The following is an 18,490-nucleotide window of genomic DNA, read 5'->3' as shown; positions in this document are numbered from 1 at the left end:
TAACTTCTGCAGACTCAGAGCAGACTGTAAATAAAAGTAAAATTGCTTTTGTAGTTCTCTCACCCTGAAAACAGTCAAAAATTATCTATAAATAGCTAGCGTAAGTTGCAGACAGCACTGGTGTCTAGAGTACACCATCTCGGAACATCCTCCAGAAGCTGTGCAATTAGCCAAAGAATAAAGCATTTTGCAGACTTGCTCTTCAGCACCTTGATGCATTTCCTGCTTCTGGAGGAACAGACATGAGATCACTGGGAGGAAAACTCAGTACACCACAATGCTGAACAAAGACCTTTATTGTTTTGCTAGCCCTGAAGTTTTAGCTGAAACGTGGTTTATAATGCTGTAAAATTATAGGTCAGGTAAACCTCATCGCAGCTCTTGGGTATAGCTGTCCCTCTTCATTTAAGATAGATGTCATTATGCTCCTTTGCAGAAAGAAGTAACTAGAATGCCTGTAGTCTCTAAACCCCAAACACAATTACATGTGTCTATATGAAACAAAAGCTTGAAAGAGCCCATTCAGAATGTGAACGAAGTGGGTGAGGTTTTGCTGTTTTAAGCAGGAAATAAATACAAGTGAAGCAGATAGGGGCTAGATATGTAGGACATATGTAAACATGCAGAAACAGCCAGTATGTAAAAGGAACTAATGTCAAATAGCTGACAAAGAACAGCTACCATGGAGAAAACTGAGACAAGTTTTGGGCTGCTGGCACAGACTGACAAGGCTTGAACATGGACTGACATGAGCAGCACAAAAGAATTCCTGCTACTCCAGCCAGTAAATAAGCTTAATCAGAGCCCAACTTAAATGACTCTATGTAAATGCACGTAACAAGGGAAGTAAACGAGAGGAGTTAGTGACATGCACACACCTGTAGGGCTATGATCTTACTGGAATTATGGAGATGTGGTAGGGTGGGTCCTAAGACTGGAGTGATAGAACAGGAAGATACAGGCAGGGGAGATCAGGAAGGCGTGTTGGCCTCTATGTCATTGATCACCAGTGGTGCATTGAGCTTTGCCTGGGAATGGATGTAGAGCCAACCGGCAGCTTATGGGTCAGGATTAAAAGGAGGGCAAGAACAGGTGGCATTATAGTAGTGGAGCTGTACAAGTCCAGGTTGGATGGGGCTTTGAGCAGGCTGGTCTAGTGGAATGTGCCCCTGCCAAAGGCAAGGGGGGTTGGAACTAGGTGATCTTTAAGGTCACTTCCAACCCAAACCATGCTATGAGTCTTTGACAAAAAGAAGCTTTTCAATATGTATAACTTCTGCTGTGCTCAAGGAAACAGGATTTTTTTTATGTTGCTTTATAGAAACAAGACCACTGAAAAGAAAAATCAATCTCTATTAACAGTTCCTTCTAAGGGGAATAGTCGACAGACCCCCAAATTCTGACAAGCCGTTGGGCACAATAACAAAGCAATGTGACAGAGTGACAAATCTCAGTTGTAAATATGCATGCTGTTATTAAAGTGATAAATCTCAGATATGAATATAAATATCATTATTAATTGATTTACAGAATTCCCAGCTCACATTTTCAGAGGTACACCTTCCTTTAAGGTATCCATAAGAATTACTTACACTTTGGAAGCTGAAACTGGTATATATCGTTACCATTCAAATACCCCAAAGACCTGCTAAATCAAAAAGACATTCCTATACAAGAGAAAAAGTTTTTAACTCTCATCTTTTATATGAAGATTTAGGTGTCTGTAGCTTTCCCAAAATGCCTACATCCCTTCTCCATTAAGCTCAGGACAAAGTAAGAGAGAATGTAAGCAGGTATCTTTTGAATTTGCCCCCTGGAGCCTTGCAAAAAAGCTTAGAAAAGAAGATAGTGTTTGCAGGGGTGAGCTGACAGTGGCTTGGAGCAAGTGGTGAAGGAATACTCTATGGCCTTTTACAGAAAGATAGGATTTTGTAGTTTCTTGTAAACAAACAGGATCAGCTCAAAGAAACAGCTGTACGAGAGGACAACCTGCCAAGCTTTGGCCAAGCTTTAGTTCAACTCACTGAATTATGAGTAAATTCCTGATACATACAGACCAGGAAACAGTTGTCTCAAATCACATTTCACAAAGCAAACCTTGTGGATAATCCAGATAGTACAAATTACTAATTTTCTCAGTTCATACATAACTGGTGACTTCTGATTATTTATCAGTGTTTTTGGTTTTTTTTTCTATACCTGTAAATAAATGAAAGAACTTACGTGGAAGATGCAACACTCATGAATGAAATATTCCCACTCTGAAAGAATAAAACCTAAATATTTCCAATGGACATCTCTGAGCTGTCTCACAGTATCAGTAATGAGTCCCAAACTCTCACAGGGTAACACCCAAGGATGGAAATAATTTTTTTTTGCTTTTTTTGCTTTGCTCCATAAATGTACAGCATGTAATGATCCCCTTAGGGCAGTTGGTCATTACCATAAATAAGGTAAGTATAGATGTTTAAAATAAACACACATACGTATTCAACAGCAAAAAATAACCATCTTGCTCAATAGCTCAATATACAAAAAACTTCTGTTTCTTAAAAAAGCACACAAATGCCATGCTGGAACTGATCAAAGATCCAGTACTCTGTCTCCAGTGTTCATCTGCTTTCCTATTCTTGGCCACTAGCAGATGGTTAAACACTGTAAAAAGAGTGTGTGTATAAAGTAGTCCTTTCAGAACATCCTCCTACCTTCTAGTAATAAAAAGTGTAAAGGTTTTCTAAAAACACCTTTACCTGTTTGTAAAATAGGTTCTCTACAGACGTGTCATGTTTAATAGCCGCTGATGGGCTGAATGAAGAAAGGGCAACAGAAGCAATGATTTAATACTTACTGAAAAGGAATAGTGGCAGCTACTGAATCTTCAGTGCCACCACTTAACAGCACTCTGGGTTTTCCGCAGAGGTCTCCTATCTAATTACTCAACAAGCTCGACCTGCTTAGCTCCTGAGATCTGACAAAATCACAGACTGAGGTGGAACACCTGGGATTTAACTTTTATTTATAAAACTTAATTAGGAGATTTTTTCTTTCCATTTTTTCTACTCTTCACTGTTAAAGTCACATAACACTCTACACATGCACATACAAACACATAAAAGAAAGAGTAAAAACAAAACCCACAACAGTCAGTGAAGTTACTTGCTATAGAAATAGCAGCGCTGGCATTAGCACTTCAAAGGAAAAATCTATTTTAAAATTTATCTGCTGGCAGATGTAGCATAGAACAGAAAACAAAGAGAGGTAAGGAGGGAGGGAGAGTAGGAAGGGGAGAAAATGAGTGGGGAGGGATAGGAAATTAGATGAACTGTACATTAATTCAAGGTAAAAATAGAATCATAGAATAGTTATAGTTGGAAAGGACCTTAAGATCATCTAGTTCCACCCCCCCTGCCATGGGCAGGGACACCTCATGCTAAACCATGTCACCCAAGACTTTGTCCAGCCTGGCCTTGAACACTGCCAGGAATGGAGCATTCCCAACTTCTCTGGTGTCCTGGTTTGAGCAGTAGCAGTAATTTTTCTCCTTCTTGGTAGCTGGTGCAGTGCTGTGTTTTGACTTTCGGGCTGAGAACGGTTGCTGATAGCACGTATGTTTTGAGTTACTGCTCAAATGGTTGGTTTGTCCAAGGCCTTTTCTGAGCTCATGCTCTGCCAGGGAGGAGGGGAGGCCGGGAGGAAGGAGAGACAGGACACCTGACCCAGGCTAGCCAAAGAGGTATTCCATACCATAGCAAGTCATACCTAGGATGTAACTGGGAGAAACCCGGAAGGGCTGGAGGTCTGGGGGGATGGAGGAGGTATCAGTCGGTGCTCGGTCAGGCAGGGTGGGGTGAGTTATGGGTTGGTGGCTGGTGAGGTGTTGTATTCTCTTCACCTGTTATTGGCTTTATCATTTTTTTTGTAGTAGTAATGGCAGTAGTGATTTGTGTTATACCTTAGTTATTAAACTGTTCTTATCTCAACCCGTGGGGGCTACATTCTTTGGATTCTCCTTCCTAACTCTCCGGGAGTTGGGGGAGCGGGGGGCGGGAATGAGTAAACGAGCTGTGCGGACTTGGTTTAAACCACAACACCTGGGCAACCCATTCCAGTGCCTCACCACCCTCACAGTAAAGAGCTTTCTCCTTATATCCAATCTAAACTTCCCCTGTTTAAGTTTGAACCTGTTACCCCTTGTTCTATCACTACAGTCCCTAATGAAGAGTCCCTCCCCAGCATCCTTATGGGCCCCCTTCAGATATGGAAGGCTATTCACATGATAGTTTTATGCAAATTGTAAATATCTGTTCATTATATATTAAGCACCTGCATTTCTAAGCAACTTGTATAGAGTTTCAGCCTCCTGATTCTTGCGACATTCTTATCACCTACTACACTTCTGAAATCCAGATCCAATAGTGTTTTAAAAGGGAGGGGTTTCAAACATTATGTTTAGGCTGTAATGTGATATATATGTATGTTTAGTTAGTCTACATTGGCGTATAACTGATTATTCCTCAAGCTGGAAAAATGTTCATGGAAAACTATTTTACATACAGCCAGTCTGATTGCTGTTGTAACACTGAATAACCTTATCTGGCTCATTAAATCCATCTATGATAGAATTCTTCCTTTTTCTATTCTTTGCCAATAGTAGTAATAATCATGTAGGTCAGTCATTAGGCTATTACAACTTTGCCATTTACTTCCAGATCTGTTCTGAACAGAGTTTAGATAGCATGATTAAAAAGTTACTCTCCTTGCCGTTGTTGTTTCAGAAGACTGTTCAGGTGAAGTGCATTACAGCAAATATGAAAAAACATACCCATGTTAAAATAACTTACGGGACAACCTTTGTCTTGATACCAGCAGTCCATTTTATAATCACTGCATGACATCATTTTGCATGAATCTTTGAAGGAAAGGAGATGTATTGTCAGTGCTCCTAAAACAACTGTGGCAGATGCATATGCCTTTACAATGGAGAATCAAACTTCATGAATCAAGTGAAGTTTTCTGAGTGGCATATGGAAAGTGGGTATGAGCTCATAGCTCCAAAGGTACCTACCTTGTGGAGAAGCTCAAAATTCAGGAAATGGCAAATGGTGACCCATGAATTTATGGGATCACAGTTGAAGGACTGTAAGTGGCCCTTTATAAGGAATGAAAGAGAATGACAGAACTTAGCAGCTTAAGAGGGTACAATTCCAATTTAGGCTTTTTTTTTTAGCAAATTATTTTCTCTGTAAGCAGGAAAACGAGAACCAAGTAGTCTGTTAAGAAATAAATACCTTACCAGTTTTGTTTGCTTGTTTTCCAGAAAGTTGCGTTTAAGCTTAGCTTTGTTCATGCAGGTACTCAGAAAATTTTGGATGAGGATGAAAATTCACCATGATTTGAGAGATGACAATAAAAGATACAGAAAAGACTAACACAAAGAACAAGGTAGATCCACTGTTTTTGAAGGAAAATGTGAAGTCTTACTGATCAGCCAACTGAAACAGAGACTGATAGATGATTATGTTAACAGTGATCATATCCTATACCTTTCTCATATTTGCTCCATCTTTTACATATGTCTTCTTGCTTATGCCTCCATTTCTGTAAAGTTCAGGCCATTTAATGTTCTTTTATCTGTATGGTTGGGTTGACAGTTACTTAATTAGATTTTATAAAATTGGTGGGTTTGCTTCAAGGCCTCAAATGCTGAAGTCCTTGGCTGAAAAACAAAAGCTTCGTAGCAGAAAACTCTCAAGGACAAAAAAACCCTGCAAAACAATCCCCCCCCCCAAAATAAAACCCCAAACCCACCAAACAAACAAACAAACCCCAAAAAAACATTTAAAAGGAAATGCTTGTGGTTAAAAATAATTAAATAAAGAACTATATCTAAAATGCAAATTATTTAATTCAATGTATAAAATAATGCCACCTTCATTTTTACATATGTAACTACACTCATTCTGGGTGAAATGAATCTGAGGAAGTGTGAAAAGTTCTAAATATAAAATTATGAAAAGTAATACTTATAATACTTCTAAATAAGCTCATTACACTTCATTCAGCTTCCAAACTACTTTAGAGGCTGACTCCGTTTTATAGTAGACTGGAGACTGAATCTGCTACAGATCCCTTAATACACTGCAGATTTCAAAGTTAAGAGTTCTCATCTCCTTGAAATCCTTGTTTTCCCATTGAAAACATTTCTGGTTGTTTACCCATGTATCATGAAATGGACCTCTCACATCTGTGCCTGCTTTTGTAGATGCGGACTGAGACTTTGTCATCGACCCATGGTAGAGGAAGTTGAAAATATTTGACTGAAGTGCTTAATATTTGCATCACAGAATCAAGATTGATATTGCTTTGTTTGAAGAAAACTGTGAAAAGAGAACAAGAAAATCCATACTTCATATTGGTAGGGAATTGAGGAAATGACAATAATTAAAAAAAAAAGGGTGCTCCTTGACTTCATTTAGTTTTTGATATTTGACCTCTTGAAATAGTTTTTGATATTTCAGTTAGATGTTTTTCTTGGTGAGTATATACATTAATTGGGTCAGTTTAACATATCAGAGCACTGTGTATATTTTAACTAAATACAATCGACTTCCCTTGGACTCTAACCCATCAAAGAAGCTTGCTAATATTTAAAAGAACAGGTTGTTTTAAAAGAGCAATTTACCATACTCGTCAAAAAAAGAAAACACATAAAATAAGAAAATAATGACATCTATATTCTTCTGATATTAATTATTTCTTTTGCTGTGGATTCTAGTCTCAAATAATGAACCTTATCTTCTATTGATAAACCTTGCCTTCAGTTAGGGATACATAACTCATGACACAGCTGTGCCTGTAACAGTGGAAACCTGCTTAATTAGACCTCCCTCCCTAAAAAATACAAAGAATAATAGTATTCATGTTGGCTTAGGTACCACATAATGTTTTCAAACCTAAACAAAAGGCTTATGAGCAACATAAATCCTCCACTGTTAAGGCATAATACTTTGTAGACAAAGGCTACCATGCAGATTAAAACAGAAAATAATGAATCTGTTTGCCTCAGAATTTTTTGTAGGTAGACTTAACTGCTTATTAATCCTACAGGTAGAGATAATTAAAAAGGTTTAAAAATATGCCTTCAACTTTGACATGATCAACCTGTGCAAAACTGAGGCCTGACTTTTTAGAATGGTTTCTCCTTTCAAAATGTAGCTGGTGTTACTGTGGTATCTGTAGGCACTCATCTCCTAGAAATATTCTTGTACTGAATCAAAGTATATACTAATATAATAATTAAATGTAATATTCTTATGCTAAGTATTCAGAGGCACCTTTTAAAACCAGAGGCACCTTTTAAAAATTTTGTTTGGCATAGCAAACCTCTTTTTGTGAACACTCTTTACATAATCTGTGTCTTCTGGTGCCACTATACAAGCAAGATATAACAAGCACAAAAACCCCCACTCTCCTAAAAATTGTCTTCAGTCATTCCCTAGCTCAGTTTTGCTGGTTTTAAATAAAATGTTCTTTTTAACTTGTTTGAGTTTGCTTCCAAGAAACAGTTCCCACACTCAGATCAATCCTCCATACAAAGCGTTCTGGAGATTCCAGAACATACGTGCAATTAGTTGTCATTGGGGATCCAAGATTGTCACTGAGGTTCAAAGCTGGTTTGGGGAACAGAACGGTGGTGCATCCTCTGGAAATTTAGTGAAGGTTTATGTCAATGCATTCTTTAAACAGTAAGTGTTCAAAAACAAGTTCAAAGCAAGCCAACAAAAATCTGCAAGTGTTCTATGCTGCATCGTTTATTCAGCATAGCTACCACTAATGGCAAGGGTAGCTTTGAATGTATATAATTTGTTAATTGTTTGCTAATAGATATTTAACTATATTAAACATACTCTAATAACATAAGAAATTGTTTTTCTTGTTCTTACTTTGTAGTTTCCCTGCCTCCCTCTGGATATTTGGGAGTTCTGGATATGCAGGGTTGTCCTATGTATCAGAGGGACTCTATATGAAAAATCCCCAAATCAAGCTTTCTGATTGGAACTAACTGAAAGACTTGAGTCCAAGCTTCCTGAATGGCACACTAAAATAGATGATGTTAAGAGAGGATATACTATACTCTATTTTACCACCAAATGCAACTTCAGCCTGCCCAGGTTTATAGCTGATTTGAGGAAATCATCTTCAAAACAGAAGCAATTGATTGCTGTGATATAGGGGGTTGTAGCTATGTTTAGTGTTGTGCTAATGAACCTCTATAGCTGCTGGATGGCTCATATTTAGTGAGAACTGGATCATGTTGCTTCAGAGAATGGGCAGGCAGAAATCATGTTTGCCTTTAAAAGCTCATGTAAATCTATGTAACTGTGGAAAAAGAAAAAACCTCAGATTTTTTGCTAAGTCCAAAACTTATTTTTCTTACAATGTTTTTCTGAATTATTATTACATACCTTTTTTTTCTGTCTGCTATGGAAGCAGGCAATGTTGAAAGTAAATATATTCACATGGCATTTTGGTCAAGTTCTAATCTGGCTCATTTTGTTCAATTTATTCACAGATGTTAATTTCATGATTATGCAAAACCATGATCTAAGGCAATACTTATATACTTAAAATAGATTTTTTTGAAAACTAAACTCAGCCCCCAATTAGCCAAGTTAGCAAAGGATAAAGTGATATTTTTTTTTTTACATGATATATAATTTATGACACCAAGCACATATGCCATCTGTTGACTATTGACAATGTCTATGAATATGGCATTTTCAGGAACATAATAGCAATTAAAATATTACTAAAAAGCATTGAATACAATGGGCAATTATCGCAATTATGTAGATAATCACAGAAGAGAAGGTATACTACATTGGTTATTTGATTTATGTCTCTAAAATCTGCATAACTTGCAAGAAATCTTTTGTCTATTTAGAGGATGTGAAGGAACACTTAATCACTGTGATTTTCAATGCGTATTTTATAACAGTGTTTCAAATGCATTTGAGCATGAAGGAAAAAAGGAGGTACTTCCAAATATCTGCACCCCAGGTCTTTCTTATAAATGAATATCTCAAAGTTTTGGTTGCTTCCTCATAAATGCAGCATCTTTCAGTAGCACAGAATGTAATCTACAGGACTGCAAGTCACATATACAAGACCCAAGGAACCAAAATGCAGGATGCTAGAGTAAGCATCTAAGCTACATGCACAGGGCCACTGAAGTCATGATGAAATTTGCTTGTTGTTAGTCGGAGAATTGTGGCTACATCTGTCCCTCATTTCATCTATAATCCCTAAACAGGATTTTCTTCATTGCTCATGTCTACCCAAAGTATTAGCTCTCCATGCAACATTTCATACTACGCAATTTCAGTCTCCAGCACAATAGAAACAGTGTTAGATGGGCTTCCCAGACACGGAGGTCTTGAAAATTTACCTTTATCTGTAAGCATGCGGCAGTATGCGTTGAAATAAAATAATTAAAATGTAGGCATTGAACAGTTATGCACATGTACTCCATGTATTTTTCATAGCACCATTGCTTTCTACATTTGTAATAACCTTACAGTAGCTCCCTCTTATGCATATTTGATGTGAAGCAATACTTCTAATAGAATAGTTGAAATGAACTGTGGGAAGTCCCTTTTAGGGATTTTTCCCCTTTGCAAAATGACCAGAAGTTGCAAACTATGGATTAGGTTCATTTACATGAGAAGACACGGCAAAAATAAACAGTCCTGAAGTTTAGGGGAAAGAAGGAGAGACTTATAGAATCATAGAATAGTTAGGATTGGAAAGGACTTCAAGATCATCTAGTTCCAGCATTCACTACCTCCCTGGTAGACTTTTTAATTTATTTATTGTGGTTCAGCAAACTTAAGCATTCAAGTTCCAAGAATGAACTTTAATCTGTTTGCTGTTTGGATTTTTTGGGGTTTTTATGTTGTGCTTTTTTGAACTCTTGGGGCCTCTGGGAGGAATCTCCACAAAGAAACTGCTGATTCTTCAAGGACAGCTTTAGTAAGTCAGAGTTCTCAAATATTCTCTGGTCAAGAAAAACGAGGAAAAGCACTGCTTATAAGCCAAGTTCTTTTTGATTGTTTACACACTTAGCAAGACTTCATTTTCAGCCCACTTCCCTGGAACAGCTTGTGTCAGGAAACACTTTCCTTGTCTTTCCCTTTTTCCTTGCTTGAGTATCTTATTAAACTTTAGTTTTTACAGCTAGGTTGGCAAGGTAGCACCTTGGGCCTCATGGTGATGAAGAGAGTAAGATAAAGGTTCATGAAGAAGCCCAAAGAAAACCCCAAATAACTTTTATAATGTATCATTTCAAAGCTCTGCTCATACGATGTTTCAGGAATCTGTCACAAAGCATTCAACCTCAGCAGGCTTTCATGTACCTTCAGACATCGTCCTGGCACAAAAACAGTGAAGTAGAATTTCCTTGCAGCAATTATTTTCTGCTTTGTAGAAACAACACCTCAAAAACACTCCAGAGAGTGAGCTGATGATAGTATGGCCTTTTTCTTGTTAAAGTCAGAGTCTTAACATTTTAAAGTTTTTAATAAGCATTTTAGTATAGTTTGCTAGCATGGAAGCTGCTCATTATGAGCTAATTGTTTCAAAGAGTTGCTGAAAGTGCTTAAATGTTAAATACATGCTACTGTAAGCAAATATTCACAAGTCTTTCAAAACAGATGTTTGAGAAATGGTAGGCTGTCCGCTCATGGTAGCAGTACTCAAAGGACATGAAGAAGTAGAATTTAATAATAAATAAGCTCACAACTACATGGCTGCTAATCCACAATGTTTATTTTTTTATTTTCAATTAAATGCAGAAGGCAGCAATAACCTTAATAGTTTTTGTAAGCCCAAGTTCACCAGAGATACCAGTAATTCCTGGTTTTCCTCTGTTCTCCCATTCATCTCTCTCTGCAGCTTTCCTACCTGCTCTCGTGCCTGGGCAGGGCCCTCCTAGCACCCACTCACACCCCCTGTTTTCTTGTCAGTGAGGGCTCTGCATTTTTTCAATCTTTGGACACACCTTCGTTTTTGTTCCCTTCCCCCTTTCCCCCCACCCCCCCCGTTATTATTTATTTGGGAGATAATAATTTTGGTGTCAAGTTGTCTTAGATACTGTAAGGTGGAACAGGAAGGTTGGATAGAAAAGCATTAAGGATGCTATCTGTTACCAACAACTGCAGAAACACTAAAGCTGAGATTCTGCCAAAACGGCAAAAGCTACATCATCCTCTCTTCTACCTTTTGTTGTTGTTTTTCTTGAAATGTCCCCAAGTCAATAGCATTCTGTTGACTGATTCCTAGAATATTCTCTGGTATTGACTGGCTAGGACATTCAGCAGATACTTCGTTACAAACAGACAGATGTTAATACATTGTTGGTCCTGCCTTACAAACTTTAAGAACTAGTATTTTTTTATGTTCCAATTTTTACTTATCCTTGTGGGTTTCAGTTGGGGTTTTTTTTTGTGTGTGCTCTCTTGTTTACAGACAGTTTTCTTTACAATCTGGTATCTGAATACCATATGGTTTTATTTGTGGTGGGTACATTTACTCATATCTAAATATGTTGCACATAGTATGTTGTTGTTATTAAGGCATCTGGGCAAGAGATCTCTGTAGTACTGAGTTCAAAACCAAGGTAACAGACACACCTTTATACCTGTATATATTATGATTACAGCAAAAACATTCAACTGTCAAACCACTGACACATTTTTCTCATTCAGTTAAAAAGATGGGATCTCTGAACTTAAGACACTGAACACAAGATTGAAACAGAACTAACTGGTGTAGTTAAAATCTACCATTAATTTATATCACAAAGTTCAAAGATAGTAAATATATTACTATAGCATTATACTTAGCCTGAGTTTATTTTTCTACTTGCTGAACCTGGGGTGTTTTCACGGGTTTTTGGTTTTGGTTTTTTTTTTTTTTTGTTTTGTTTTTTTTTTTTTTTTTAGTTTGTTTTGGCTGTGGCTTGTTTTATTGTTGTTAATGTTGTTTATTTGTTAACAGGTGATTTTTTACCAATCTCTGTTCCTTCAGAAAGTCTCTCAGGGTTTTACTATACTGAATTTGTTCTAAGATAACCATGCTGATTTGGTTCCAAAAGTGAATTAGAAGAGCAGCTCTGCACAGACAAGCAAAGCCTGACATGGAGTATCCCTGAGCTACATTTTTCTGTACTTCTACATTTTACCATTATCACTCATTTATTGTAACCTCCTGTGGCTTTTGATATATCCAGAACTTTTTAGCTTGTCTCCGCAAATTTCTCATGTCCCTCTGCTTCTGTTCACAGCTGTGTTCCTCCCCTCTTTCTATTATTATATATATTTTTTTTTTTTCATGGTGAACCACCCACAAACCATGCCAGGAAGCTCAAAATATGAAACGGCATTTGCTGAATCAGCAAGTGACTTGAAAAATATAATTGGAAAATTCTTTGCTGCTAGGGAAACAAAGAAGGAAAAAGGTTCCTCCTTGCTCAAACATCCAAATTAAACTCCTCAAACTCCTTGCAATATGAATGCATGCATGCACTAGTTGTTACTGTTTAACAGTTGTATTGAAGTATATCTTGGTTAGATTTCCCTTTAGTTAGCTCTCTCTGGTATCTCTATAAATTGGGACTAAACTATGTGGATTATTCCTGTATTTGATGATTTGTCTACTGTAAACAGGGTATGCCAGAATATTTACAGTGAGAAACCAGCTTGATTAGTCTCAGTAGAGAAGTTGCAGAATTTACCCATCACCATGGCACAGGGTGAAAATACCTGTGTTCAAAGCAGAGTCTGAGTGGCAGAGCTGAATCAGAAAGGCCAGTCGTTTTCTCCTCATGAGCCTTGCTTCATTAGGAAACAAAGAGTGTAGCTAAGATTTCAATGCCTGCAGAACTGAACCCTTAAAACTTTTTATCTTTTTATAGTACACTATTCAATTTAAAGAAAATCTCTAATCGCTAGTTTACTTCACCAATCTGATCTGCCACAAGAGGGCAGAGGCTTGTATCACTCAGCTTCATCTAGTGTCGTATGAGACTGTCAGGGATCTTTAAAGGGGAAATTTATCATGGTTTAAATACCAGGGTGAAAAATGAAATTCCATTAACTATTTTTCAATTGCTTTAGGCTAAAAAGCCAAATGCAGCAACACAGCAATGAATACAGATACCTTAATTTGTTTATAAGGCATTAGTTACTATGCAATTATGCAATATGGGGGCTTTATATAAAAATAATGTGTATGGAGCAAAGCTTTGTTGGTTTGAGAAAGGTGTCAAGCCAAGATAGTGACAATTTTATGTAAATAGGATCAATTGTTTCATGGCAATAAATGGGTAGATTTTGGAGTGGGGAGATGTTAGGAATCCAAAACTATCACGCTAACTTTATGGCAAGCCACACTTTTGGTGTAAACTACTTCATGGCTCCTTTCTCTTATTTTTCTTCTCTCTCTCTCCTTTTTTTTTTTTTTTTAATAGATAGACCTAGAAGTATTTAAATTATCTGCATTTGATCAGCAAATACCTCACTGTGAAATAAAATTTATTAAGGCATTTAGCAAGCTACACTCAGTATTTCACACATGTATGATCCCCTTAATTATCTTTTGTGCTTTACTGGAAAAAGAACAATTGTAGATTATATCCCTGAATCAGCAAAAATATGAGAAAACATTTTTCTGAAATTTAATCTAGTCTTAAATGACATTCCAGAGTTTTTGTCAGTAAGGAGTTTGAAAAATGCTAGTTTAGCAATACAATTTAGCTGGCAAAAATTAGTGAATCTTCTGCTATAGGCATAAATAAGTCTTTTTTTAGAAGAGACAGTAAGTATTAGGAACAATGGCTACATGTGCTCTGACCTGCTGTCATTACAACACACTGCTGGCTTACGGCTGATTGGGTAGTAGAGAAACTCAAATCAATACAATAACATGTTATATATTCTGCACTGGTACAATGGTTTTGATGAAAAATAAGGAAAGGAAAAAATCAAAACTCACCGTTTTCACACAGGAGTGATTTCTGTTGCATACACTGTCTTTCAGTGCATCAAAACCTGTTACAAAAGTTGATGAAAGTGTGACTTAATGATCTGTGGGTTTAGATCTGCTCCCCCTTCAGCCATTTTCTACGGTTGCTTCATATAAGAACAAAATAATGCAGAATTTTTCTCTATATAGCCACTTTTAAACCTTGCTTATAATTAGATTTATTATTTTTCCATAGTTTATCAGCTGATTCAATTCCTGAAATGAAACCTTGATATCAATAAGTAATGCATTTGTCATTAACACATATTACTTAAGAAGAGCATGAATTTCCCTTTCCTTTTACACATATTGCAGCTGAAAAGCAAAAGCAGTTCTTGCCTGTCAGTATTTTTACTAAACAACAGCTTACTAAAAGACTGTGCTATAGAAGCAAGCAAGAGAGGAAAAGTTGATCCTTGCAATTTAGTGAAAGCATATTCTAAATAAGTTCAGATTTCTGTATAGCAAGATTGCTGCTGTGTCCTATCTCCAGTGTCTTCTTAAAGACACTGTTAGACACAATTGGTAGGTGGAGATACAACGCAAATCCCAGCACATTTACAAGCTCACAAAATTGAGGGTGATGACTGTAATTATAAAGGACAGCATGAAGGTGGTCATTACAAAATTCTGTTAAGATAACTGAGCACACTGCTCTGTTAAAAATTAAATTCTACCCATAAAAGGGGGAAAAAACCCCTAACAACTGTTTCTCTACCTTAAAGAATTAAAAAAAAAATAAATCAGGAAGCCCTCACATTTTTCGTCTTGGTAAGCAGATTTCATATTCCAGAAGCTGGAATATACCCATTTCAAAAAATTTTAGGTGAGAATTCTGTTACACAATTCCATAGCCAATTATTACTCACCATGTCCTTTAGATTATATCTTGGAATCTCTTGTCCTAGACCACTGATAACATGGCTCCAAAAAGTACTGTCCATTAAAGCTATGCTCCATCATTAAAGCTGGTGACTTTAAAAGGGGTGGGGTGGAGGTGGGTGCTGTGCTTTTAGGATTTGAAAACTGACTAGTCTTCCATCTGGGAATCTGAATGACCCACAGTACCTGGCTTGCACACAGCCCCTGCATGCAGTTGCCCATGGAGCAAGTGAGGTCAGGTGAGCTGCTGGGAAACTAAACAGAGTTTTGTCAGAAACTTGTCTGGTTTCCTTCAAAAGATTGATCATAATTACCACATTTCCATTTTTTTTTTTTGACAAATGAATATTGCTTGATGGAAATGCTCCATCAGAAATTTTCCAACCAGGCCCAAATTAACTTGTGACAGCACTAACTCTGTTATGGCAGCAGAGACAACAATCAAAGGACTGATTCCAACCTATTTGTCCATTCTTAGACTAAGCCTTGGACAACTTCTTCTACCACATCAGCTGTGACTGTCATTGTTGATCTGACTTATTTCCAACACTTGCAACAATGCTAGTTCCTGAAAAAACATTTTTTGGGGAACAATAATTTAGTAATAAATAGTGATAAAACTGATTCCTTAAAGCAAGGGTGTTAACTTAGGTTTAAAAGAAAGTGACAAAGTATTTCCAACTTAGGCAGTAGCAAAAACTTAGGTGGCTGATTCTAAGAAGATGATCCAGGGAGTCACATTTAGGTACCCAGGTTTCACTCAGTAGTAAATACAGACAGACAAGAAAGCCAGTAGGCTGGCCCACAAAAAAATATTCTGTGAGTGGGGGTTTCAGTTCTAGCCAATAAACCACTATGAACATAGCAATGAGCCTAAAAGCCCACCAAAAGTACTGGTGACAGTGTGGCATATTGAGGAGCCCCATGCACGTAGGCTCCACAGACTGGAATAATTTTCTGAAGACAGGCAGTTAATTAGTCAGGACTCACTTTTTCTGGAACTCAGCTGGCTGATAAGACCTGCCTTTTTGAAAACAACTCTCAATTAGGCTGATCTGTTCAAAACCATAAAAACTGTGGCTCTGTTCTCCTTAGCCTGTGCAAATTCAAATGTATGCCTCCCGCTTCCCAAATGTACTTCCTAGCCATCAGAGTGTTGGAAAGCTACTCAGAGCAATCATGAAAATCAGGGCCAGCGTATGCTAGTTTTGGATTAGAATACATCAGTAACTTTATTTGCATAATTTCCCAAAATAAGATCATACAATAAACCCCGTAATCTCTTCAGTCGGTCTTTTCCTGATGTTTTGCTGAGTTAAAATTAATTGTAAATTCCCACAGATTTCAACTGAGACAGGTTATCACTGCAAAACGGTAATACCCAAGACAAAGAAATTATATACTGTGTTTTTCTTTTATAACTGAATTAATTTGTACTTCTTTTGTATTTTTAAATGTCATTTTTTATCCATAAGGTCAGCTCTCATTCTTTTACCCTTTGAATAAGACAGCTGTGAAGGGCACTAATTTAAAATAGCTGTCATTTTAATGAATTTTCCATCCTCAATTGTTTTTCTCCAAGAACCTTGCAAATGCATAATACCTTAGAGCCAGGCCTGACTCCTAGCCATTAGTTCTGGCAAATATAGAGAAGACATTCATAATATCTTTCTGCTAAATAAAGTCTGCCAGTTTTAGTAAGCTTTTTGCTATTCAGTGTGCCCTATATTAGACATCTACTTCTCACACTACTCTCTTCAGACTTTCTAATATCTTTGGACCATTTTCAGAAACCTAAACTGGGGTATTCTTTTCCCAAAGATTTAATATCAGTGAAGCTGTACACAGCAAAGATGTATCTGAAAAGACTCACCTGTTTCAGATTTAGAACAATACCAGAACAGTTACATCATCACAGTAAATTATGAATGAATATGCTGAAAATAATATAAATTGTTCAAAAGCAGTGATTTAAATGACAGTCAAATGAAATTCACAGGATGAAGTTGTTCAAAATTATTGCTGGGAAAGAAAAATGTGAGTAGTAAAGGTATATCTGTGATTAGCCTACACTGGATTTTCAAAAATATTTAAGTGACATTGACAATTAACCATATAAGAAATCATAAGTCAGTCAGTGACAGAAACTAATGAAGCTAATACCAGGTGAGGTGCAGGAAAAAGCAGTGTGACTGTTACTCATTGGTTTCACTGCAAAGTGAAATGGGTTAATGTAAACTTTACTTAAGTAAACCTGTTCATATTTCCATTGAAAGGACACAGACAACACAAGCTTCATTGCTGAAACTTAGCTGAGCCACTAATAGTTCCCAGTGTGGGTATGAGAATTTTTAAGATGGCAACACTTGCACTATTTCCATTCATCAAGCAATACCCTAAACTCCTGTTTAAAAAAAGGCCTTTGAGATGTCTACATCACACTGTAAAAATTTGGTAGAAACATCTGATGTAGCCCTTACCAGCTCACTTTTTACTGGAAGATGCATGTTACACAGTGCCTTGCTGGCTACAGTCAAATGGTTGCATTGATCTCCTACAACAGGTAGGCTCTGAAGTCTCATAGATAACCTATGTCTACAATGGCTATGACCTTCCTTTTGCAGGAGGGTTTACAATTGATCAGTATGAGCTAAAAATCAGTTAGTTGACTGAGGCTGGAAATGTCAGAGAATGTTCTCTTACAGTACTCTCATCATGGCTCTCATAGGAATAGCTCTCATAATTTGCTGCTTCTGCAGTCCTGGACTGCAACACAAAAATTTTCCTTTTTAGGATCCAACCCAAAAAACCAAAACACACAGACACAAGTTACACGCTGATATAAGTGTGCCATGGGTTTTGGACCAGACAGGTGATATTCTTTCAATCTTAGAACTATCTTATTCCAAACTTGTATCAAAGATGTACAGATAACAGGTACTGTTATGACATACTGTGTCATGGTTGCCTCTGTCTCACTAAAACTAACTATGCCAGTATTACAGTTTAGCTCATTTGAAAATATGTAACTCAAGTAGTTTTAGGGAACTCAAAGCAGCATTCTGATACACATAAATGTAAGCATTTTCAAATAATTAATTGAATTAATAAAGGATATAATGAAATACAATCATTGCAGACCACTTCTAAAATGGTAATTTTGGACATTGTTTACTGTATCACAGTGAACTGAAACAACTGAAATGATTTAATTTTGAGAAGCTCCTTTCAAAGCTGCTAGGTCTGTTCACTTGCAAGTTCTGATCTGCCACAGTTTTCATCCTTTTTTGCCATGCTGCTAGTTCCACTAAGAGTACCTTACTTTTTACTCTTCTGTGTTGGATGAATTTCAACAATGAATTTCAGGGTTATTATCTTTAGTCTTTCATGGCTTCATAACACAAATATTTCAACCTGTTGTACTGAACATTTTTCTTTTATCTGGTGCACTGAACCATTTCAATAATTGCTGCTTTGAGAGACACTTTGAAAACTGTGTTAAATTACACCATACATTTTTCCATTT

Source organism: Melopsittacus undulatus, chromosome 4 (genome assembly GCF_012275295.1).
Source record: "Melopsittacus undulatus isolate bMelUnd1 chromosome 4, bMelUnd1.mat.Z, whole genome shotgun sequence".
NCBI lineage: Eukaryota > Metazoa > Chordata > Aves > Psittaciformes > Psittaculidae > Melopsittacus > Melopsittacus undulatus.
The sequence above is the reverse complement of the archived record's forward strand: the minus strand, read 5'-3'. Positions refer to the sequence as shown.